The 25,827-nt window shown below is 43.1% G+C and overlaps 1 protein-coding gene and 1 pseudogene across 1 annotated transcript in view; both read right to left on the reverse strand.

Annotated features, from left to right (window-relative positions):
• LOC126471074 (cytosolic carboxypeptidase 6) overlaps positions 1–25,827 on the reverse strand; it is a 1,596,780-nt gene that overhangs the window by 1,453,777 nt on the left and 117,176 nt on the right. The window lies entirely within an intron of this gene.
• On the reverse strand, positions 1,768–1,866 carry LOC126472281 (U6 spliceosomal RNA; annotated as a pseudogene).

A 25,827-nucleotide genomic window follows, 5' to 3' on the forward strand; every position in this document is an offset into this window, starting at 1 on the left:
TAGCAGGAAACGAAGCCAATTATACGATATCAAAGGAAGATACACAGCGCAGGACACTCGTTAAATTCTTGGTTCTATCGAGCGCAGTCGCAGTCATCTGAAATATTTTCTGGGCTGAGATTACTCATTGCGAGTGCACAGGTTTGGTTGACAATATCATTCCATATGACAAAAGACATTGAAGTATCCTGGAGATTGTTCTTATGCTGAAGGTTCCATTGCTTAGGTTCCATGTATGACAGAGGCGGTGAGACATACTAGAAATGTTTTTATGAAATACATCACTCTGGATTTCATAAGCTCGTGATTGTTTCCCCAAATTCGAGTGGCGATGGAGTGTGTGTTCCGAAATTGATTATGTATATCATATGAATGATTAGCATCAGTAAAGTGCAGCTTGGGAATGTCTGTAGTCTTTCACGTAATAAAATTGTACATTGTGGCTGTGTGTCTCCGAGACATCGGCGGCCGGTCGGGGTGGCTGAGCGCTTCTAGGCGCTACAGTCTGGAACCGCGAGACCGCTACGGTCACAGGTTCGAATCCTGCCTCGGGCATGGATGTGTGTGATGTCTTTAGGTTAGTTAGGTTTAAGTAGTTCTAAGTTCTAGGGGACTGATGACCTCAGAAGTTAAGTCCCATAGTGCTCAGAGCCATTTGAGACATCAGCGGCGGAAACGATGGTGAGATTCAATTCAGGGGAATGTTTTTCTGAGGAAGAATGGCATATAAAATAACATTCATTGACCTTACTTGTTTCTCCTAAGGAATAGGAAAAGTGATATAATTAGAAAAGAATAAAACTTATAAAAAGTTTAGAAAGGTGGGTGGGGGATATTTAAGTTCCGTCACAAAAGAAATTAAAATTGTCAATATTCATCTCGAATTCTCATAAAAGTAGGCAATGTGGAATGTACATACTGAGAAGATGCATCCGCACTAAGAACATTTACCCGCTAAATAGTTAACTACCGAGACTTATTAGGAGTGCGGCCTCTACGGAAGCAGGATAAATATTACGAAGACGCTCAGAATTCCAGAGGTCTCACAGCACTAATAAGTACCCAGGGACTGTGGTTACAGCAGACAACACCGCGGTTTCTACGTCTCGCCGCAGGAAAATTTAATTTGAGTTGAGCTATTGTGCTGGAGAGATTCACCCACTGTTGCCCAATTGTGGCGACAAAACTTTCGAATCTGGCCTCAAAAATGGCAACCGCCTGCTGTACGTGAGGCAGACCAAAACAATGAGCTGGCAAGAATTCCGCAGAAATACAGATGGTTGGTATTGAGGTAATAAAGATGAATTATCGGCTTTATTTGCCTAAATTAACGTTAATAGCGCACACGAACTTTATAACGAAAACTGCTTTTCTGGCGCTGGAGGCAAAGTTAGGCTCCTTCAATTCTGAATTTGATTAGCTTCCTGTTGCGTATCCACTCAGTCAGGCATGCATGTAGCAAAAAAGATTAGATTCAATAGTTGCAACAGTCCCTAGTTTAAAATCAAACACACATATATAATCACTGAGGGTAGCTGTAAAGCTATCTCAGCCCAAGGTTTGTTTGAACATCAAAGTGCACTACTGTGTCTGGTACAACTGTAGGTGATATGCCCTTGCCTTCATCCTTTGTACAAACTTTTAACACAGGCTTAGAACCACGCCTCTTTTCACATATGCAAATTATTGACGGGCGTGAAAGAAGCAATGCCAGAACAAAATCCTACACCCCATTTAGGTATGAATACGAACCTTTGGACTTCTAAGAAGGTACTTACCAACATATTTTTTTTGCATGTCATTCTTGTGCTGGGGCCTTGCTAATCTTCTCTCTATCTCTATATTAAAGCAAGGAAAAACACCATGTAAACTGCAGTTTTTTCGAATATTCTTACAACTACAGTAACGTAGCGAGTTTGAAGGTGCAATGCTACATCCTTATTTTGTTACGAATAGTTAAAATTAGTTTTTCTAAGTTAACTGAGTGGTAGTATCGGCACAAACAATATGCTGATGCACGTATTGTATCTATGTGTAACTTATGTGTGTTCTCATAACAGAAAGTATCCTAACGATCTGAAAAGCGTTTCACCTGAACTACATGCCGCCCACATAACGTAGCTGTGTTGCAGGTCCTCTCTACACTTTGCAGTACAGTTGTTTCACTATATAAAATAGATTTCACAAGAGAACACTGTTCTTTAAGGTAATCAGTCCAGATGTAAATACTAGGAACTGGATCATTGGATATGAAACAGCCCTTAACTGTAGTAAACTGAATTTTATTACAGTAAGTGACAATTCAAAACCACTATCTCAGTCATTGGAATTTGAGTTCACTAACTCCGTCACGTCATTCACTCCAGCAGTCTTTAGGCAATATTAAATATTTTTATTAACAAACATTCAGAGACAATATATGGATTCCTGAAGTTCTACGACAAATTCGAATTATTTTTACTCTTAAAAGGTTTTCCCACACCTGTAAAACGTCGTTCCTGATACGAGAGGTTTGTCAAAAACTGGACGTTTAACTAACCACTTAAAAACAGCGTGAATACAGTGGCAAGCCCTCTGTGGAAACCTGAAAACTAACATCGTATCATCAGCAACTTCGCTGTACTTTGACTGAGCAATTATTTATGCACGTGTTTGAAATTTAAAAGCAGTGACGATTTTTTATGGTTCTGTATCAAAGTCTAACATCTATAGCTCTAACTAAGCCAAACTATCATGCCAGACCGAGACTCGATCATAACAACGCTCGTCAATGGTTGACTATGTACACTCCTGGATATTGAAATAAGAACACCATGAATTCATTTTCCCAGGAAGGGGAAACTTAATTGACACATTCCTGGGGTCAGATACATCACATGATCACACTGACAGAACCACAGGCACATAGACACAGGCAACAGAGCATGCACAATGTCGGCACTAGTACAGTGTATAGCCACCTTTCGCAGCAATGCAGGCTGCTATTCTCCCATGGAGACGATCGTAGAGATGCTGGATGTAGTCCTGTGGAACGGCTTGCCATGCCATTTCCACCTGGCGCCTCAGTTGGACCAGCGTTCGTGCTGGACGTGCAGACCGCGTGAGACGACGCTTCATCCAGTCCCAAACATGCTCAATGGGGGACAGATCCGGAGATCTTGCTGGCCAGGGTAGTTGACTTACACCTTCTAGAGCACGTTGGGTGGCACGGGATACATGCGGACGTGCATTGTCCTGTTGGAACAGCAAGTTCCCTTGCCGGTCTAGGAATGGTAGAACGATGGGTTCGATGACGGTTTGGATGTACCGTGCACTATTCAGTGTCTCCTCGACGATCACCAGTGGTGTACGGCCAGTGTAGGAGATCGCTCTCCACACCATGATGCCGGGTGTTGGCCCTGTGTGCCTCGGTCGTATGCAGTCCTGATTGTGGCGCTCACCTGCACGGCGCCAAACACGCATACGACCATCATTGGCACCAAGGCAGAAGCGACTCTCATCGCTGAAGACGACACGTCTCCATTCGTCCCTCCATTCACGCCTGTCGCGACACCACTGGAGGCGGGCTGCACGATGTTGGGGCGTGAGCGGAAGACGGCCTAACGGTGTGCGGGACCGTAGACGGTTGCGAATGGTCCTCGCCGATACCCCAGGAGCAACAGTGTCCCTAATTTGCTGGGAAGTGGCGGTGCGGTCCCCTACGGCACTGCGTAGGATCCTACGGTCTTGGCGTGCATCCGTGCGTCGCTGCGGTCCGGTCCCAGGTCGACGGGCACGTGCACCTTCCGCCGACCACTGGCGACAACATCGATGTACTGTGGAGACCTCTCGCCCCACGTGTTGAGCAATTCGGCGGTACGTCCACCCCGCCTCCCGCATGCCCACTATACGCCCTCGCTCAAAGTCCGTCAACTGCACATACGGTTCACGTCCACGCTGTCGCGGCATGCTACCAGTGTTAAAGACTGCGATGGAGCTCCGTATGCCACGGCAAACTGGCTGACACTGACGGCGGCGGTGCACAAATGCTGCGCAGCTGGCGCCATTCGACGGCCAACACCGCGATTCCTGGTGTGTCCGCTGTGCCGTGCGTGTGATCATTGCTTGTACAGCCCTCTCGCAGTGTCCGGAGCAAGTATGGTGGGTCTGACACACCGGTGTCAATGTGTTCTTTTTTCCATTTCCAGGAGTGTATAAAGACTTGAGAAATATCGAAGTTTTCACCAGTATCAGTTAGCAGATCTGAACTTGACAATTTTTCTGCTCTGCCTGTAATCCTGCCAAGATCCTTATTTCCCTGTTAACTAACAACGAAAAACGTTTTATATACATTGGTGTCCAAAATTGAAGCAACAAGCGGAAATTTTGAAAGCCTGTGTTTTTCCCCCCACAAAACGGTATAAACAGGTGATAGTAAAGTAGAAACAATGGAAAGAATACGGACATAAACAACTGCAACATGCGTAAGGGTAGACAAAAATGTATTCGTTTTTTTCCAACTTAACGGATTTGCACACATATTCCCACAACTGGTTAAGGTGCTCAGAAATTAGTGTGACCACCTCTGGCATCAATACGGGCCTGATTACGACGGTCTCGCTTCCCACGCCTGGGTTCCCAGGCTCGATTCCCGGCGGGGTCAGGGATTTTCTCTGCCTCGTGATGACTGGGTGTTGTGTGATGTCCTTAGGTTAGTTAGGTTTAAGTAGTTCTAAGCTCTAGGGGACATGACCATAGAAGTTAAGTCCCAGAGTGCTCAGAGCCATTTGAACCATTTGACAACGACGGGGCATGCTGTGAATGATATCATCAATCTCCTGTTGAGGCAATAACGACCGTTCTCCCTGGAGAGCTGCTATCAAGTCTTGGAGAGTGCTTTGTGGATGCTGACCTGTCTCCATAGTGGACCCCAGACATGCTTAATGGGATTCAATTCGATCGTTGGCGCACTGTTCGACGCGCAGGTGGCATTTCACGACTCCATTCTAGGCAATCCCTTCACTGAAGACGTATCAGAGATACACATGCAGCAGGTCTCTGCGGAAGCATTCTGTACACCGTACGTCTCGATACAACACGTCCATTGGTTGCTGCCACGTCAGATGCCAGGTGCCGTGCAGTACTAACAGTACTAAGGAGGTCTTTGTGGCACTGTTTAGGTCTCTATAAATTGTTGCCACATCTGAGAAACAACTGAACGATTCACATTAAGCCATCGGGCCTGATCAGTTTGCTACTGTCCTGCTTCCGTTCATCTTCTGGCGTTCCACCACAGAGTGTCTGGTAGGCGTCTTCTTTGTGCCATTCTGCGCCGTCGGTGACTATATACACAGCGACTGTGAATGTGGAACGATCAGACGAACACTTCCCGTTTGATAGGTACCCTGACGTCATCGTTGATGTGGTTCTCCGTTGGCCGGAATGCCATTTTAGGTGGAGAACATCTGTTGATAGATTGTACGATTATACGGCGAATTAGACGCAAGAGGGAATAATAGCTGTTTCTTGTTTTAATTTTGGATAATATTTCAAGTGACAAAGTTTGAACGTTTTTAAAACGAAGTGTCATGATGTAAAGTTTTATGACGGTTGCTCGAAACCAGAACGTAATACGTTTGTTAAGTGACTACAATCAGATGTAAGATAACGAAGTTTTCCGCCAGCAGCGAGAAGTTTGTATTTCAAATGAGCATGAAATTCCATTGCCTGACCGAGAATCAAACCCGGCACTTACCGCAGTTCTTTTCTGTAGAAGAATTGATTGTTCAGCACTACTGATATGTGTGCATGTTTGACAAGAAACAATGGTACCTCACATTGCTATTGCAACACATGAAGAGACGTTAAAAATGAAAATTATGTATCACTGTTGGTTCGGTGAACAAATAGTAGGGCTTAAAATGAGACCATGGATATTTTTGTGTTGGTCCAGGGTTCGAACACATTTACTTGCCTTTGATGGAGAGCTAGAGGAGTTTGCTATCTTCGGGAAAACAACGAAATCATCGAACTATATCGTTCCGTGTGGTTCAGATACCATGAAAGAAGAGATCCGAATTTGAATCCTAGTCCAGCACCATATTTTTACGGCCTAAAGTTCTAATAAAATAAGTATCCGGTGACCTTAAATGATCACTGCCTCATTAAATAAAATAAAGTTTCTGGTGTAAGGAAGTTCACTGGACTCAGAGTTTCTGTTTGCCTCGACTTCCGCCTCTGCTATGGCTCAACTGAAACCGACTCTGCTCCAGTTTGTAGCGTAGGGATATTACGGTTATAACGTAACGTGGATTCTGAACTAAGTGCTACCCGAAGTTCTTCACTTGGCATTACTGAGTTCAAAGAGATCAGTTCAATTGTTTTTAAAATACATATCAGCACTGGTAATCGAACCCAAACCTCACAACTGAGACACTAGGATCAATCCACCACACCAGTAAATCCCACATTTGCTACATTCATGATTGTTACGTGATGTATTATGCGGATACCTTACAAATTAGACACGTGGGAAAAATTCATATTCTCTATTAATCAGTAAGTTATCAGCAGGCTTTTGACACTGAAATGTACAGTTCTGTTACTAAATGTAACACTTCTGCTACTAAATGTAACTGGGTTTTCTCTTTTGATGCTGTCAATTGTCAGGATCCCTAAAGCATTATGTCAGGGTGAAAATACTAGATAAATTAATTTTTCTCTCTTAACAACATGTGAGCAGGGTGGGTTCTTCCTTGGCTCGGGTATGAGGTAGAATGAAACAGCATTTTTACATAAGATAACCTTTATTGAAAGTTTCGTACAACTGTATCTTACTGGACGTTCTGGTTCGGAGAACGGCAGCTGTGTCGTTTGCGTAGCCTTCTCCTGTGGCAGCGGCGGCGGCGACGGCGTCTGATTACGCGTAGCGGTGTGTATCACGTGTCGCCGTCTCGCCCAGCTGACTGGAGACGCGCAGCGCGAAGTGGCCCGTTTAATTATTGCGAGCGAAGTCATGCATCGGATGGTGATACATTGGATGTGGAGTCCCAGTGTTTCTCTTCTCTAAGCGGCCGCGTGTGTTGTGCGTCGGCCAGCGGAGCGGTGCGGCGGGGGAAGGCCAGTGTCGCGGACTCGAACCACGGACTCCCGCTTGCCAGTCTTCGGCTGTCAGGTCTTCATCCCAGCTCACAGGTGACCGCTGATGTGAGGCCGTCTCCTTCCCGTCCTCACGAGTCACCCGGGTACGTAAAAATCAGACTTCAAATACCTTTTAACTTCTGTCTTCTGGCGCCGAGACTGCTGCTTGCTATTCCATTACAGCGGCGGACTTGGTGCGTCTGTCCATGATGCAGTCTCCTCTTCTTGCATGACGGTCTTCAGCACCGAAACTGACTTAAAACAACTGCTACGCTTCGCCCGCATCTCGTGGTCGTGCGGTAGCGTTCTCGCTTCCCACGCCCGGGTTCCCGGGTTCGATTCCCGGCGGGGTCAGGGATTTTCTCTGCCTCGTGATGGCTGGGTGTTGTGTGCTGTCCTTAGGTTAGTTAGGTTTAAGTAGTTCTAAGTTCTAGGGGACTGATGACCATAGATGTTAAGTCCCATAGTGCTCAGAGCCATTTGAACCATTTGAACTGCTACGCTTCTTCACTTCTTCGTCTTCTTCATTGCTCGTCGCTCGTCTCCGTCTTCGTCTCTGTTTCCGTCTCCGTCTGTCGGACCAACCGCGTCTCACGTATTTATTCACTTCAGTTCACTGGAGGTGAACGACTTCACGGTCATTGCCTCTTCTGTCACGTTGAAAAGCTTCTCGAAGAATCTTCTTAACGTCGGTCATTGGCTCTTGGGATGTAGGCGAGGGCCTTTGCTCACATGCGACAACTGAGAAACACGTTAGCCGGTCGGGCGATGCCCTGACGGCTGAATCGACAGCGCCCGCTTATGTAGAACTTGCTGACTTCACGGTCATTGTCTCTTCTGTTCTGTCCAATGAATGCCAGTATGTAACTCTCTAAACTAAACCAAGTTTTTCATTTATATTCTAATTTCTACTTTACTTTGATTTCACTAATTTATTTACGTAAGTACCACTCAACAGAAATTAAGCTAGTCTCAAATCACGGCTTCGATTGGAAGCTGTTTTAGAAACTTTCACTTCTACAGGAAATTTCTTAGATCGAGAAATACCATGCAAGAGTGTGAAGATACCAATTACTTTCACTACTACTGCAATTATAACTACACTACTGGCCATTGAAATTACTACACCAAGATGAAATGCAGATGGTAAACGGGTATTCATTGCACAAATATATAATACTAGAACTGACATGTGATTAATTTTCACGCAATTTGGGTGCATAGATCCTGAGAAGTCAGTACCCAGAACAACCATCTCCGGCCGTAATAGCGACCTTGATATGCCTGGGCACTGAGTGAAACAGAGCTAAGATGGTGTGTACAGGTACAGCTGCCCATGCAGTTTCAACACGATACCACAGTTCAACCAGAGTAGTGACTGGCGTATTGTGACGAGCCAGTTGCTCGACCACCATTGACCAGACGTTTCAATTCGTGAGAGATCTGTAGAATGTGCTGGCCAGGCAGCAGTCGAACATTTTCTGTATCCAGAAAGGCCCGTACAGGACCTGCGACATGCGGTCGTGCATTATTCTGTTTAAATGTAGGGTTTCGCAGGGATCGAATGAAGGGTAGAGCCACGGGTCGTAACACAACTGAAATGTAACGTCCACTGTTCTAAGTGCCGTCAATGCGAACAAGACGTGACCGAGACGTGCAACCAATGGCACCCCATACCATCACGCCAGGTAGTACGCTAGTATGGCGATGACGAATACACGCTTCCAATGTGCGTTCACCGCGATGTCGCCAAACACGGATGCGACCATCATGATGCTGTAAACAGAACCTGGCTTCATCCGAAAAAATGAAGTTTTGCCATTCGTGCACCCAGGTTCGTCTTTGAGTACACCATCGCAGGCGCTCCTGTTTGTGATGCGGCGTCAAGGGTAACCGCAGCCAAGGTCCCAGAGCTGATGGTCCATGCTGCTGCAAACGTTGTCGAACTGTTCGTGGAGATGGTGTTTGTCTTGCAAACGTCTCCATCTGCTGACTCAGGTATCCAAACGTGGCTGCACGATCCGTTACAGCTATGCGGATAAGATGCCTGTCATCTCGACTGCTTGTGATACGAGGCCGTTGGGATCCAGCACGGCGTTCCCTATTACCCCCCTGTACCCACCGATTCCATATTCTGCTAACAGTCATTGGATCTCGACCAACGCGGGCAGCAATGTCGCGATACAATAAACCGGAATCGCGATAGGCTACAATCCGACCTTTATCAAAGTCGTGATGGTACGCATTTCTCCTCCTCACATGAGGCATCACAACAACGTTTCACCAGGCTACGCCGGTCAACTGCTGTTTGTGTCGCAGGTTCGAATCCTGCCTCGGGCATGGATGTGTGTGATGTCTTTAGGTTAGTCAGGTTTAAGTAGTTCTAAGATCTAGGGGACTGACGACCACAGATGTTAAGTCCCATAGTGCTCAGAGCCATTTTTTGCTGTTTGTGTATGAGAAGTCGGTTGGAAACTTTCATCATGTCAGCAGGTTGTAGGTGTCGCCAACCTTGTGTTAATGCTCTGAAAAGCTAATCATTTGCATATCATTGCATCTTCTTCCTGTCGGTTAAATTTCGCGTCTGTAACACGTCATCTTCGCGGTGTAGCTATTTTAATAGCTAGTAATTTATTAACTTCTTCATTCTATTGCTGCAACAAGCATACCTGAAGGAAACATTTAATGCATGTTGGTCATTTTTACAAACAATGGTCCCAATACATGCAAATATTTGAGTGTTGCTATTGTAATCATTAATACTACGAAGTACTGGGAAACATAATGCTTCCTTCTGTTCGTCAGAAATTTTCGGCTGCCACAATGATCTCCTAACGTGATAGTTCACCTGACCGTACAGCGAACTATGTGAAACAGTGGCTTCAAATGAAAGGAGACGTTCAGCTGTTTGATTGGCCTCTCAAAGGTGTTGACTCCGGTCCGATACAGCAAGTATGGAGAGAGATGGATAAAATTATGAAGTGTAGAGGACCATCAACGGCAACCAAGACAGCACTGTCTGAATCAGTTCATGACGCATGGGAAGGATTGTCACAGAATAACATATTCTGGAAATGTTTTCCTCTATTTCCTTGGCGGCTAAATGCGGTGGTAGAGCAGGAAGGAAACTCGACACGGTACTGAATTAATGTGTTGTTAGAGTGAAATCATTTATGACCGATGATCGTTTTGTTCTCTCCCCCCCCCCTCTTCCTCCTCAACCACCCCTCCCCCAGAAGAGGAAAATTCGCTTATCTTGTAACTTTATTTATTTTCAAAAAAAGAAAAGAAAGGAGCAGAATTTATATAAAACTAGGCTGCCTATTTCACTCTTTTCAGTCACTCAGTAACTTTAGATTTTGAATTATTTTATGACATTCGATCAAAAATGCTGAGATAACCATGAAACTAATTTTTTTTCGTATGGTACCTGACGTCGGTGCAGGTGAAGGCATCATAGTTCTTTGGGTCGAAAAAAAAGGCATCATATTAATTTGTGTTCTCTCTATTTACTTGCAGGCAGGACGCCAATACCGACAAAAGCACAAGAGAGATAATTTTTTTTAACACCAAGCCGTACTCACAGCACATAAATTAAAAAAGTGGTGCACGGCCGGCGCCGTAGACGCAGTACCTTAAAATTATGCATACTTAGTCATTGTCGTCATGCTGAATTACCAACTCTTGCCCCAATTAAAATTCAGGGGAGTGGCTCGATTCGACATCCCTAAATGCAGATTAAAAACTGACCGCCTCATCCAAAACGCCGCTCTACCAACCGCATACGCCATGCGTACGAAATGGTATGGTATGATATGGTCTTTAACATCACACCCTTTCCTTGAAAAATAAACCATATTCCGAGGGAAAGTGACGCAGTGCGCCTTCGTCTGCTAGCTTTATTGTTTTGGAGATGTTGTGTTTGGGGAAGTGTCAGAACTTTATAGCTGCTAACGCAAGTGTCATAAGATTTCGACAACGTGATGACGTTGTTATGATGACTCTTTACGACTAGTCACCAATGACAAACGTTGATTTGATCGAGTCTCAGTCAAGTACGAAATCTTTGCTTAGCTACAGTGGCTATAGGTGTTGGATTCATTACAGATCCAGAACATGTATGTTCGTCATGTCGTTAAGGTTCAAACATGCGTACAAATAATTGCTCAGTCATGAGCACAGAGAAGTTACTGGTGATACGATGGTAATTTTGAGGTTCCCATAGAGCGCTTGCCGCATTTAATGGCGTTGCTGTTAGCTGGTTAGTTCAACATGCAGTTTACGACAGACCACTCGTATCAGGAACGACGTTACACAGATGTTGGTAAACCTTTTAGAGTGTAAAAATACTTCGAATAGTTACAGAAATTCATAAGTCCAGAAAACATCTCAAAATCTCTTCTTCATAAAAAATATTTAATATTGCTTAAATATTACTGGAATGGCTTGTGTGACGGTGTTAGGTAACTGAAATTCTAATGAGTGTGGTAGTGACATTGAAATATTAGTTACTCTAATGAAATCCAGTTTACAAGAGTTACGGACTGTCTCAGTTCTAATGATAAATATCCTAGCATTTACCACATCGTGGCGTTGATTTACATCTGGACTGATTGTCTCAAGGAACAGTATCCTCTAGTGATCTCCTGTGCTCATACGACTACACTGCAAAGGGAGTAGACGACCTGCCAAACAGCTACTTTATGTGGGCTGCATACAGATCAGGCAGAACGCATTCGCATCGTTCGGATACTTTTGAGTAGGATAGTACATTTGAGGTAAGTCTTCACCATTCCAAACGTATTGCCTTAGTAATCTGCGCGATAACTGGTCCGTTTTTTCGTGAGACAGCATTTTCTTTGTAGAGCAGACAAATGTGAATTTGATGTACGATCGTGAAGATGGTACCGAAATGATGGTGCACTACCGTCTGAACACGTGTTTGCAAGAAGAAACCAAAGTCATTTGCAGTTCATTTTTGGTTATCGTCTCGATGCTTACTGAGAACACACAGCACCATAAACTGTTGATTAAAGGGACCGAGATTTGTTTCTATGCCTGAGAAGGAAAAACGTGATTTAGAGGCTGCCGGCAACGATCCAGGTAACACCAAACGATAACTTGTTTTAGGATGTGTTGCATGTTGTATGGGGATACTTCAAAGCTGCATGCATGCACATCATCATGAGGAGGTGAGACACACAGTGAAGTACTGGCTCGGCCACCAGGACAAGGATTGGTACCGACAGTGCATACTCGCCCTTGTTTCGCGCTAGAGGAAGGCTATAGAACGGAATGTAGATTATGTGGAAAAATAGAATATGTAGATAAAACACCATTCTTTCGTGTGTGTAGTTCTCATTATGTTCAATACAGAATTGTTAAAAAAAATGCGGTGCATTACTTTCTGGGTAACCTTCGTAGTACCAGATGTTTCCAAACGTTTTGTATTCGCTGGTACCCTTTAATTTCTATTGCGGTATGATCAACAAAACGCATATTATTTACACCTTTTAAATCGAGCTTTAGCAGACACGTAATGGTATTTGAGTTGGCCTACATTTAGGACTTCTAATACTTGACATTGACCTGAATGTATCACTTCATGAAGATGGTGGATGGCAGGAAATTTAAATATGAAAGATAGCGGAAGGTAGGTAACTTAAACCCAGTACGAAAAATTAAAGAAACAGTTTTTTTTAATTTAACGACAATGGATATTCTAAATTTAAAAAATTAAATATGGCAGATAGCGAGAACTATTTATTGACCAATAACAGTGCAAGATGGCGGTGACCGTAAATATCCTTATAACCGATCTAAGTACTGTATATATTTCTTACAGAATCTGCCTTGTTGAAAAGTATCCACGACAATTTCCTACAGTGTCATTTATATATATATAAAAACACACGTTACGTACGTCAGACACACACAACCTCCCCCCCCCCCCCCCCACACACACACCATTAAAATGAAACAACCCATCCCAAATGGCCAGCCTCAAACGTACCTGAATGCATATAATCTTTTCCGTCATGGTTGAAAGCAGTTGTCACGAAATTAGATGAAGGGTGTAACTGACAGTATTTCAGAGAACTTTGTATAGTACTCAAAAGCATCTAAATGCTCTGGAATTTTTGGCACCATATTAAAAAATGTTTATATAAAAAATTTCGCCAAGGATGTAACTTGAAGTCAGGTTACCCTCTATTCAGAGGCTGTTTCAGCCACCTTTATTTTGATTTGTAAATAATACATTTCAGCTATCAGTCGTCCTTTGGAACTTTTATTGGCGGATCTAGATTCAGCTAGAAACTAGCCACTCTCAATGCACGATCCATTTTTGGTCTATGCATGTAATGCCTGTTGGTCTGGCTTTGCACACAGTTCATTGGCTTTACGTGCATTGACCAGAAAAGGATAGTGCATTCACAATGGCTAGCTTCTAGCTTAAATCTAGATCTGCCAATATAAATTCCAAAGGCCGACAGATATCTGAAATCTATTATTTACAAATGTAACTTGAAGTATTTAAAAGTACGTTACATCGTGCTCTACAGTATACAGCTGTACTAAATTTCTTTTTCGCGAAATATTGAAAATTATTTGTCCAAGAATTACATACAGAGTGTAACTTTCTGTATTTAATAGTACTTTACAGAGGGCTCAATAAGCTTGTCTCGCTTCGTCTGGTTTTCTGTCCTCTTTTCTGCTGAATGCTCATTTCTTACTCGACAGATCCACTTGCGACATAATGGCTCGCTTCCGACGTTGTCTCTGACGCGACTTGAATTTACCTCAAGCAATGTCAGTGAGTCTTAAGACTTTTTTTCTTCTAATTTCTACGTGTTACAATTTTGCGCCGTGCAGTTGTTCATTCTCGTCCACAAGTGTACTATAAGATGTAAGATCGTCAGCAACAGTGCGTATCATATTAAGCCGATGGGATGTCAAAGCAAGATATGACGTATCGAAATAGAGAAAAAAAATAAAAAGACGATCGGCCATAAAGTTCGATCATGCAGATTATTACATGCCTGCCTATAACATTAGAAAAGCATCATACAATAGTTTAGATGTTGAAAATAATTGATTTGAGCCTCCATTTGAGCTCTTCATCTACGTAAGTGCTGCATTGCATATATTTTTTGGATAAACGTTTTTCAGTAATGCATAAAAATTTTAGCTCTTAAGGCATATTGCAGTAAATATTATCTACTTCGTAGCACCACATAGTGTGGGACCCACACAGCAGTTAATCACTTAAGTGAATTTACCAGAATAAGGAAGAAAGATTCGGTCATTACGAACCAAGCTTTGCGTCAATGCCTCACGTTAGCTCCCTTTAAATGCAAGCATAAAATATAGTTCTACATCACCCTGGTTCACAGAACTCTTGAAGATAGACGTTGACTGTGGATATTGTATCACAGACACAGTCCCTTTGACTGTTCAGAGATGTCACTGAACCCACCCAAAGATGTAAACAACCATGCATGAGCAGGGCCTATTAGACCGAGGGGGTCCGACAGCCGACCAGTTCCAGGCATTCCACCAGGAAGGAGCACAGGACTCGTGTTGTCTGTAATTAAGCCATGCCTAGACGGTCAATACCGCGGTTCGAACCCGTCCGCGTTGTTACTTTGTGCCAGGAAGGGCTCTCAACAAGGGAAGAGTCCAGGAGTATAGGAGTGAACCAAAGCGATGTTGTTCGGACGTGGAGGAGATACAAAGAAACAGGAACGGTCGATGACATGCCTCGCTCAGGCAGCCCGAGGGCTACTTCTGCAGTGGATGACCTCTACCTACGGATTATAGCTCTGATGAACCTGACAGCAACGCCACCACATTGGATAATGCTTTTCGTGCAGCCACAGGACGTCGTGTTACGACTCAAACTGTGCACAACAGGCTGCATGATGCGCAACGTCACTCCTACGTCCATGGCGGGGTCAGTCTTTGCAACCACGACACCATGCAGCGCGGTATAGATGGGCCCAACAACATGCCGAATGGACCGCTCAGGATTAGAATCACGTTATCTTCACCGACGAGTGTCGCATATGCCTTCAACCAGACAATCGTCGGAGACAGGTTTGGAGGCAACTACTTCCGGCTGAACACCTTAGGCACACTGGCCAGCGATTGCAGCACGACGGAGGTTCAAAGCTGTTGTGGGATGGCATGACGTGGAGCCGACGTACGCCGCTCGTGATCATGAAAGGAATCGTAACGGCTGTACAATACGTGAATGCCATCCTATGATAGATATTGCAACCATATCGGCAGGATACTGGCGAGGCATTTGTCTTTGTAGACGACAATTCGCGCCCCATCGTGTACATCTTGTGAATAACTTCCTCAGGTTAACGACATCATAATGGTTCAAATGGCTCTAACCACTATGGGACTTAACACCTTAGGCCATCAGTCCCCTAGAACTTAGAATTACTTAAACCTAACTAACCTAAGGACACCACACACATCCATGCCCGAGGCAGGATTCGAACCTGCGACCGTAGCAGTCCCGCGGTTCCGGACTGTAGCGCCTAGAGCCGCACGGCCACCACGGCCGGCGTTAACGATATCGCTCGACTAGAGTGGCCAGCATGTTCTCCAGACGTGAACCCTATCGACATGCCTGGAATAGTTTGAAAAGGGCTGTTTATGGACGACGTGACCAACCAACCACTCTGAGGGTTCTACGCCGAAACGCCGTTGAGGAATGGGACAATCTGTACCAACAGTGGCTTGATGAACGTGTGGATAGTATGCCACGATGAATACAGGCATGCATCAATGCAAGAGGACGTGCTACTGGGTATTAGAGATGCAGGTGTGAACAGCAGTCTGGAACACCACCTCTGAAGGTCTCGGTGTATGGTGGTACAACATGCAATGTGTGGTACTCATAAGCAATAGAAAGGGCTGAAATGATGTTAATGTTGATCTTTATTCCAGTTTTCTGTACAGGTTCCGGAACTCTCGGAACCGAGGTGATGCAAAATTTTTTTTATGTTGCTACTCCAGCTCTTTTCATGAGTTGATCATTGGGATCGATAGCATTCACGGTAATAGCACTCGATTCCATTATTACGATACAGCAGTGAATTCATGTCTTAGTGCTCCAGCACAGTCTGTGAACTATTCAAAGATGTACTCAAGACGATGGCCTTCACCGAGTGAACTTCGTACTGCTCGCCGCATACCATCTACTGATGGAGAAACTGATCTCCTGGTGACAACACATCGCAGAGTGCAGCCAGTACTGGACTTCACTGCAGAAACCAGCAATAGGAACTCTTGGGGTACACGTTCCTGTTCAACAGCCAGGCGCGTTTGGATACTGAAACCTACAACGGGTAGGGAACAGATCAACCAACCACATAGGGAACTGTTCATCAAGGGTGATCGTAGGATTGGGAGTGGGACAGAATACACTTAGCAACCGGCGCGTGAACCACTTTGCCCTGCACTCTGGGCAACGACTGCTGTCCAGCTAGCCGGCGCCGAAGCACTGCCATGGACGCTGACATCATCTTCTGGGCGAGCAACGCTGAGCTGTTTGGACAGACGTCCAACACGCAATTGACTTAGCGACAGCCAACGTTGCTGCAGAAGAACGACTACCTGTAAGCGTTGTGAATAAATAATAGAACTCTAATAATGTTTCACTGGTGTCGTTGACAGTTCACAGAGTAATGTATCCGCTCGTCCCTCTCTAAAACGCTATTCTCACAAAAAAATCTCGTATCGCACTATTCATCCAGTGCTCGTAATTTTAGACATATTACAGATGTCGAACTTATAAGGGAAAATACCTGGTGACAGGTGACTACAAAGTACTCAGTTATGATGTAGTTCGAGTCCTCTGTTAATGCACTAGTTTTTGAAGTAACAACATTAAATTCTGACTGTATTAAATGTGTATGTCTTTTGACATAAAAAGTTTTCAGGATAGATCACTGCACTTATCTTGCAGACGTTAGATATATGAAATCACACCCAGAAGCGTTTTTGAAGGGAGGATGAGCTGTAGAAAATCATGTCTTACTTACCAAACTTAAAAACATGTCAAAACCTTTGGTTAACACGGTATCGAATTTACGGGGTATCGGTTAAACACTAAATGGTGAATGGTAAATTGTAAGTGTTAACCCATTAAACTGTTCAAGTCAATAACCCATTAACCAATTTACACATTTTAAAAGTAGGAAAAGTGATGATTACTGTTTTTGCACCAGCTGCTTCAAATGTTCCCAACCTAAATCTGTAATTGGTTCCTACTACTTCTGCTTCTGTATATCATACATATCTATTTACTGTTCACTGCTTCAACCTACAAGCTCATTACAACAAGTTACAAAAACTGTAACAACTACATGATTCTTGGAAAGTAGCTATGCTTTCTGCCTTTCTAGATCTTACTTTATATCAGTCTATTTCAAGGAACTTCGTGCACTGAAATGTTTATATATGTTTACACTCCAGAGTAATTTATACTGCAAGAGAAAATTAAATCTGATCTTTGTGTATGGGTTTAAGTTTAAAAATCAATCCACACACAACGAAATCAGTCAACTCATTTCTTCACATATACAATTGAAATTCACCTTATCCAAAAGCTCATCAACTAGTGTTACTTCCTTTTATGTGGAAGAAATCAGGTTCCATCCTGTTATCTCCTCTGATTAATAAAGGCATAAGAAGTCTGATATGGGATTCATTCTGCTCCACAATAAAATCAGTTACTGACATTTTTCAGATGGTAGTGACTCCAAGCTAATGTACTCAACTTATTTTCTAGTGCAAAGCGATTCTCATCTTGTGTAGACAAATGTGACTTGCGCCGAACCATCCCGAAAGTTATTTCGTATTTTCCCGACTTTTGGCCCCCCTGGTGGAGTCGGTAGTGGTATATTTTTTATTTAGCGTATGGCTAACACAGACATATCATAAAATTTAATTAATATACATATGTACATACAGGGTTATTACAAATGATTGAAGCGATTTCACAGCTCTACAATAACTTTATTATTTGAGATATTTTCACAATGCTTTGCACACACATACAAAAACTCAAAAAGTTTTTTTAGGCATTCACAAATGTTCGATATGTGCCCCTTTAGTGATTCGGCAGACATCAAGCCGACAATCAAGTTCCTCCCACACTCGTCGCAGCATGTCCCCATCAATGAGTTCGAAAGTATCGTTGATGCGAGCTCGCAGTTCTGGCACCTTTCTTGGTACAGGAGGTTTAAACACTGAATCTTTCACATAACCCCACATAAAGAAATCGCATGGGGTTATCTCCTGTTTAAGAAATGCCGAACATAATGATGGAAGTGCGTTGGAGCACCATCCTGTTGAAAGATGAAGTCGGCGTTGTCGGTCTCCAGTTGTGGCATGAGCCAATTTTCCAGCATGTCCAGATACACGTGTCCTGTAACGTTTTTTTCGCAGAAGAAAAAGGGGCCGTGAGCTTTAAACCGTGAGATTTCACAAAACACGTTAACTTTTGGTGAATTGCGAATTTGTTGCACTAATGTGTGAGGATTCTCTACCGCCCAGATTCGCACATTGTGTCTGTTCACCTCACCATTAAGAAAAAATGTTGCTTCATCACTGAAAACAAGTTTCGCACTGAACGAATCCTCTTCCATGAGCTGTTGCAACCGCGCCGAAAATTCAAAGCGTTTGGCTTTGTCATCGGGTGTCAGGGCTTGTAGCAATTGTAAACGTTAAGGTTTCTGCTTTAGCCTTTTCTGTAAGATTTTCCAAACCGTCGGCTGTGGTACCTTTAGCTCCATGCTTGCTTTATTCGTCGACTTCCGCGGGCTTCGCGTGAAACTTGCCCGCACGCGTTCAACCATTTCTTCGCTCACTGCAGGCCGCCCCGTTGATTTTCCCTTACAGAGGCATCCAGAAGCTTTAAACTGCGCATACCATGGCCGAATGGAGTTAGCAGTTGGTGGATCTTTGTTGAACTTCGTGCTGAAGTGTCGTTGCACTGTTATGACTGACTGATGTGAGTGCATTTCAAGCACGACATACGCTTTCTCGGCTCCTGTCGCCATTTTGTCCCACTGCGCTCTCGAGCGCTCTGGCGGCAGAAACCTGAAGTGCGGCTTCAGCCGAACAAAACTTTATGAGTTTTTCTACGTATCTGCAGTGTGTCGTGACCATATGTCAATGAATGGAGCTACAGTGAATTTATGAAATCGCTTCAATCATTTGTAATAGCCCTGTATTTTACACAAGAAACTTAAGTTTAACTTTACAACTGAATATCTAGTCCTTCAATTTAGCGCACTGCATCTGTTGTTGCTAAAAGGAAGTCTTCTTCAGCACCGTGATAGGCTCGTACCCAACATTCACTGACAGTGTGGTGAACAGTCTGGTATGGAGCCCCGCAGTCACAGGCTGGATTAGGCAGCTTCTTCCAATGAAAGAAAGCATCCCTGCATCGGCCATGGCCGGTACTGATTCTGTTGAAGGTGGTCCAGGTCTTGCGTGGTAGGTCGAATCCACTTGGAAGTTTAGCACCTTTCAACATATGGTACAGATTCTCTTTGACAGAGAGTAACTTGTGGAGTGAACGTGGTCCGGCAGGCGGCACGTGTGGTTAAGCGAGGTGGTTTTGGGTTAGTAGCGGCACGAGGTAAGGGGGTGGCCCGCCCATACTGGGAACAGACCCGTGTTTGTGTAAAACGTCTTGTCTAGGCCTGGAGTGATGGCGTGGCCTCGTTGAGGATGACGGCCGTTTGTTTGAAAAGAATCACTTCTCTTGGATTCAAGTGCTCGCTGTTCGCACTATATTGGTGGTTGGTACACGTGTTAACACCCTTGTTGCATATATGGACGAATACTTGTTCACACTAGGCCAACCTGAGTAGTTCTACTATTCCATAGCTAGTGATCTGTTTATTTTCTCTCTTCATTTGTAAAAGCTGTCACAGAGTCTGCCCCTGTGGGCGTCATTTGTGTTGTGTGTATGCATGATTTGTATAATGTATCACCAAGAAGTGTACGCAGGACTGAAATGTGAAATAAAATCTGATTGCAAGCTTACCGCACTGTTAACCCACTGAGGTAGCGGTGCATGAATTCTAATGCGACAGATCGACCTCTGGGTTACGTAATCACTTTCTGTACAGGAACCTTTCGCATCTCCATATCAGCGTCATCTGCAGGCGCTCTGCGGTTAAACTTGCTTCGAAATTGTCTGGTACTTCCGTACAGTACTTGGGTAAATCTTAAATTGTGCCCCAAGGGAAATTGGTGTGTTTAAAACTTGGAAGTAAGGGTCCGGCTGTAAATGTTATTGTGTACTTTAAGTTCTGCTGCTAAACTGATTTTATCTGAAGATAGTTTTGAAATTTGAATTGATGTCAATTTATCAGTAAGAATTTTGTTTGAGGATTTCCTATATACATTTTAAGATAGTTTGGGGACTTAAATTTTGATATCAAGTAATTACCTAGTTACAGCTCTAAGTTTCAATTGATGACGTTGTAATTGCCTTGAGCTTAAATATGACATCATTGTATCACCGGTATTTGCCATCAATATTAGATCACGATTAATATTTAATAAAGGATACTGTAATGGTTACCTTTCTTCTTTTTTTTTAAAAAAAAAAAAAAAAAAAAGGTTGGGCAACATGTGTTTTTTCGTAAATGTTGTGTAGATATTTCTTGTTAATAAATTTGTTTCAAAAATATATTTGAATTAATGTTATCCTGGCACCTTAACTTCCTACAGCTCCTACCAAACCAATAAACATAGTTCGTGCTGTCTAACAGTAGAAATTACATGCTGCTTTGACTGAATTACATACTGCACAATTGATTTAACTTCCGAATACAACACACACTGCCTATACTCACCAGTCGTTAACTCATTACCAGAAGATTGTTGTACACCCTTGCTCTCCCTTCTGTGAGTCCTGGTCCATCTGGAGGGCATATGTTATTGTTCTCTGTACTATGAACAATGAAAACGGTCAGTCCAGAACAAACAATGGAAACACCCTGTGTCAGTTATCGCATCTTCTTCCCTGCAGCCCAGCAATCTTCGAAATTTGTGAGGCATACTATTCGGATCCCCCCCCCCCCCCCGTTAACCATGGACCTTGCCGTTGGTGGGGAGGCTTGCGTGCCTCAGCGAAACAGATAGCCGTACCATAGGTGCAACCACAAAGGAGGGGTATCTGTTGTATCTGCTGAGAGGCCAGACAAACGTGTGGTTCCTGAAGAGGGGCAGCAGCCTTTTCAGTATTTGCAAGGGCAACAGTCTGGATGATTGACTGATCTGGCCTTGTAACACTAACCAAAACGGCCTTGCTGTGCTGGTACTGCGAACGGCTGAAAGCAACGGGAAACTACGTCCGTAATTTTTTCCCGAGGGCATGCAGCTTTACTGTATGATTAAATGATGATGGCGTCCTCCTGGGTAAAATATTCCGGAGGTAAAATAGTCCCCCATTCGGATCTCCTGGCGTGGACTACTCAAGAGGATGTCGTTATCAGGAGAAAGAAAACTGGCGTTCTACGGATCGGAGGATGGAATGTCAGATCCCTTAATCGGCCACGTAGGTTAGAGACTTTAAAAAGGGAAATGGATAGGTTAAAGTTAGATATAGTGGGAATTAGTGAAGTTCGGTGGAAGGAGGAACAAGACTTCTGGTCAGGTGAATACAGGGTCATAAACACAAAATCTAATAGGGGTAATGCAGGAGTAGATTTAATAATGAATAGGAAAATAGGAATGCGGGTAAGCTACTACAAACAGCATAGTGAACGCATTATTGTGGCCAAGATAGATACGAAACCCACGCCTACTACAGTAGTACAAGTTTATATGCCAACTAGCTCTGCAGATGACGAAGGAATTGAAGAAATGTGTGATGAAATAAAAGAAATTATTCAGGTTGTGAAGGGAGACGAAAATTTAGTAGTCATGGGTGACTAGGATTCAGCAGTAGGAAAAGTGGGAGAAGGAAACGTAGTAGATGAATATGGATTGGGGGTAAGAAATGAAAGAGGAAGCCGCCTGGTAGAATTTTGCACACTGCACAACTTAATCATAGCTAACACTTGGTTCAAAAATCATAAAAGAAGGTTGTATACATGGAAGAACCCTGGAGATACTAAAAGGTATCAGATAGATTATATAATGGTAAGACAGAGATTTAGGAACCAGGTTTTAAATTGTAAGACATTTCCAGGGGCAGATGTGGATTCCGACCACAATCTATTGGTTATGTCCAGTAGATTAAAGCTGAAGAAACTGCAAAAAGGTGGGAATTTAAGGAGATGGGACCTGGATAAACTGCCTAAACCAGAGGTTGTACACAGTTTCAGGGAGAGCATAAGGGAACAATTGACAGTAATGGGGGAAAGAAATGCAGTAGAAGAAGAATGGGTAGCTTTGAGGGATGAAGTAGTGAAGGCAGCAGAGGATCAAGTAGATAAAAAAACGAGGGCTAGCAGAAATCCTTGGGTGACAGAAGAAATACTCAATTTAATTGATGGAAGGAGAAAATATAAAAATGCAGTAAATAAAGCAGGTAAAAAGGAATACAAACGCCTCAAAAATGAGATCGACAGGAAGTGCAAAATGGCTAAGCAGGCATGGCTAGAGGACAAATGTAAGGATGTAGAGGCTTATCTCATTAGGGGTAAGATAGATACAGCCTACAGCAAAATTAAAGAGACCTTAAGAGAAAAGAGAACCACTTGTACGAATATCAAAAGCTCAGATGGAAACCCAGTTCTAAGTAAAGAAGGGAAAGCAGAAAGGTGGAAGGAGTATATAGAGGGTCTATACAAGGGCAATGTACTTGAGGACAATATTATGGAAATGAAAGAGGATGTAGATGAAGATGGAATTGGAGGTACGATATTGCGTAAAGAGTTTGACAGAGCACTGAAAGACCTGAGTCGGAATAAGGCCCCGGGAGTAGACAAAATTCCATTAGAACTACTGACAGCCTTGGGAGAGCCAGTCCTGACGAAGCTCTACCATCTGGTGAGCAAGATGTATGAAACAGGCGAAATACCCTCAGACTTCAAGAAGAATATAATAATTCCAATCCCAAAGAAAGCAAGTGTTGACAAATGTGAAAATTACCGAACTATCAGTTTAATAAGTCACGGATGCAAAATACTAATGCGGATTGTTTACAGACGAATGGAAAAACTAGTAGAAGCCGACCTCGGGGAAGATCAGTTAGGATTCTGTAGAAATGTTGGAACACGTGAGGCAATACTGACCCTACGACTTATCTTAGAAGCTAGATTAAGGAAAGGCAAACCTACATTTTTAGCATTTGTAGACTTAGAGAAAGCTTTTGACAAAGTTGACTGGAATACGCTCTTTCAAATTCTGAAGGTGGCAGGGGTAAAATACAGGGAGCGAAAGGCTATTTACAATTTGTACAGAAACCAGACGGCAGTTATAAGAGCCGAGGGGCATGAAAGGGAAGCAGTGGTTGGGAAGGGAGTGAGACAGGGTTGTAGTCTCTCCCCGATGTTATTCAATCTGTATATAGAGCAAGCAATAAAGGAAACAAAAGAAAAGTTCGGGGTAGGTAATAAAATCCATGGAGAAGAAATAAAAACGTTGAGGTTTGCCGATGACATTGTAATTCTGTCAGAGACAGCAAAGGACTTGGAAGAGCAGCTGAACGAAATTTACAGTGTCTTGAAAGGAGGATATAAGATGAACATCAACACAAGCAAAACGAGGATAATGGAATGTAGTCGAATTAAGTCGGCTGATGCTGAGGGAATTAGATTAGGAATTGAGACACTTGAAGTAGTAAAGGAATTTTGCTATTTTTGGAGCAAAATAACTGATGATGGTCGAAGTAGAGAGGATATAAAATGTAGACTGGCAATGGCAAGGAAAGCGTTTCTGAAGAAGAGAAATTTGTTAACGTCGAGTATAGATTTAAGTGTCAGGAAGTCATTTCTGAAAGTATTTGTATGGAGTGTAGCCATGTATGGAAGTGAAACATGGACGATAAATAGTTTGGAGAGGAAGAGAATAGAAGCTTTTGAAATGTGATTCTACAGAAGAATGCTGATGATTAGATGGGTAGATCACATAACTAATGAGGACGCATTGAATAGGATTGGGGAGAAGAGAAGTTTGTGGCACAACTTGACTAGAAGAAGGGATCGGTTGGTCGGACATGTGTTGAGGCATCAAGGGTTCAGCAATTTAGTAATGGAGGGCAGCGTGGAGGGTAAAAATCGTAGAGGGAGACCAAGCGATGAATACACTAAGCAGATTCAGAAGGATGTAGGTTGCAGTAGGTACTGGGAGACGAAGAATCTTGCACTGGATAGAGTAGCATGGAAAGCTGCATCAAACCAGTCTCAGAACTGAATAACGCTACAACAACAACTATTCGGATACTTACTTTACCTTGCGCTACAAAAATTTTGTATCCCCTTCCGATAGCATCTCTACTCCACTGTCTGAACGTCGTAGCTTTCAAATTACCTCTTGAAGTATCAGTCCGCAACAATAACTTCAGCACATTTATATTTGGGTTAACGGATTATTACAGTCTACCTTTCAGCAATTATCATTCCCCGCTAGCAATCCACTACCCACCGTCCAACATTAACCATATACTCTTTACAGCTCATCTTTTCCTCAAAAATACTTCTGATTTTCATTCCATACATCTTATGTCTACAAAGTTGGTACAAAAGATCATTTTCGGAAACATTTTCACTCAAAACGCACACACATTTAATAGAGCGAGTACTTAACTTTGTTACATAATAAAACAAATGTGGGACTGGAACTCCATTAAGAAAGAATTTTGTAGTCAACTTTTGCCAGTTGTTTTTCGTGGTAATTTCAGTCACCGAAATATAAGTACAATTTCCAGTGTTAAAGGAATATTGAGAGACGAGCTTTTGAGGCGAAAGGAACATTGTTTGCTTTCGTCTACAGGTCTGCTGCAGCTGTAAGTTAAATCAACAGCAGTGCTCATGCGTGTTTTGCAACGTAGGGTGTGTGTAATATTATGCAAACTGGATGTTACAGTAACACAACACTTCACGATACAAGCAAACTGCTCATTCATTGAGTTCGGTCTTGCCGATGTCTGCCCGCCTTCTTTTGACCTTTGATAAGCATCACAGAACAATTTCGACGTTGAAAATAGTTTGAGGCTTCATTTGAACTACATACACAAGCAAGCACTGCTTTACGAGCGTTTTTGCATAAATACTTTTGAACGTGGCACAAGACGTTCATTCAGAGTGTTTCCAATATTTTTTTTTTTTTTTTTTGTGGTAAGGTCTTATGGGACCCAACTGTTGAGGTCATCGGTATCTAACCTTACACACTAGTTAATCTAACGTAAGCTAACTTACGTTATGGAGAACACACACAACCATGCCTGAGGGAAGACTCGAACCTATGACGGGGGGAGCCGCAAGTACCGCGACAAGGCGCCTCAGACTTTTTACATACTGCAAGTTACACCCTTTACGTAACGCTTTGAATAAATACTTTTGAATACCCTACATAAAATTTCGAAGCATTCTGAATCTTTCCAGGAATCTGTGAGGTACTATGATATACTTCATGGCGGTACATTTACATAATTTTTGGGTAAATACTTTTTAATATGGCGCAAAAAATGGCTTCAGTCAACTTGTGTACGTACTTTTC

The sequence above is a fragment of the Schistocerca serialis genome, chromosome 3, assembly GCF_023864345.2.
Source record: "Schistocerca serialis cubense isolate TAMUIC-IGC-003099 chromosome 3, iqSchSeri2.2, whole genome shotgun sequence".
NCBI classification, from domain to species: domain Eukaryota; kingdom Metazoa; phylum Arthropoda; class Insecta; order Orthoptera; family Acrididae; genus Schistocerca; species Schistocerca serialis.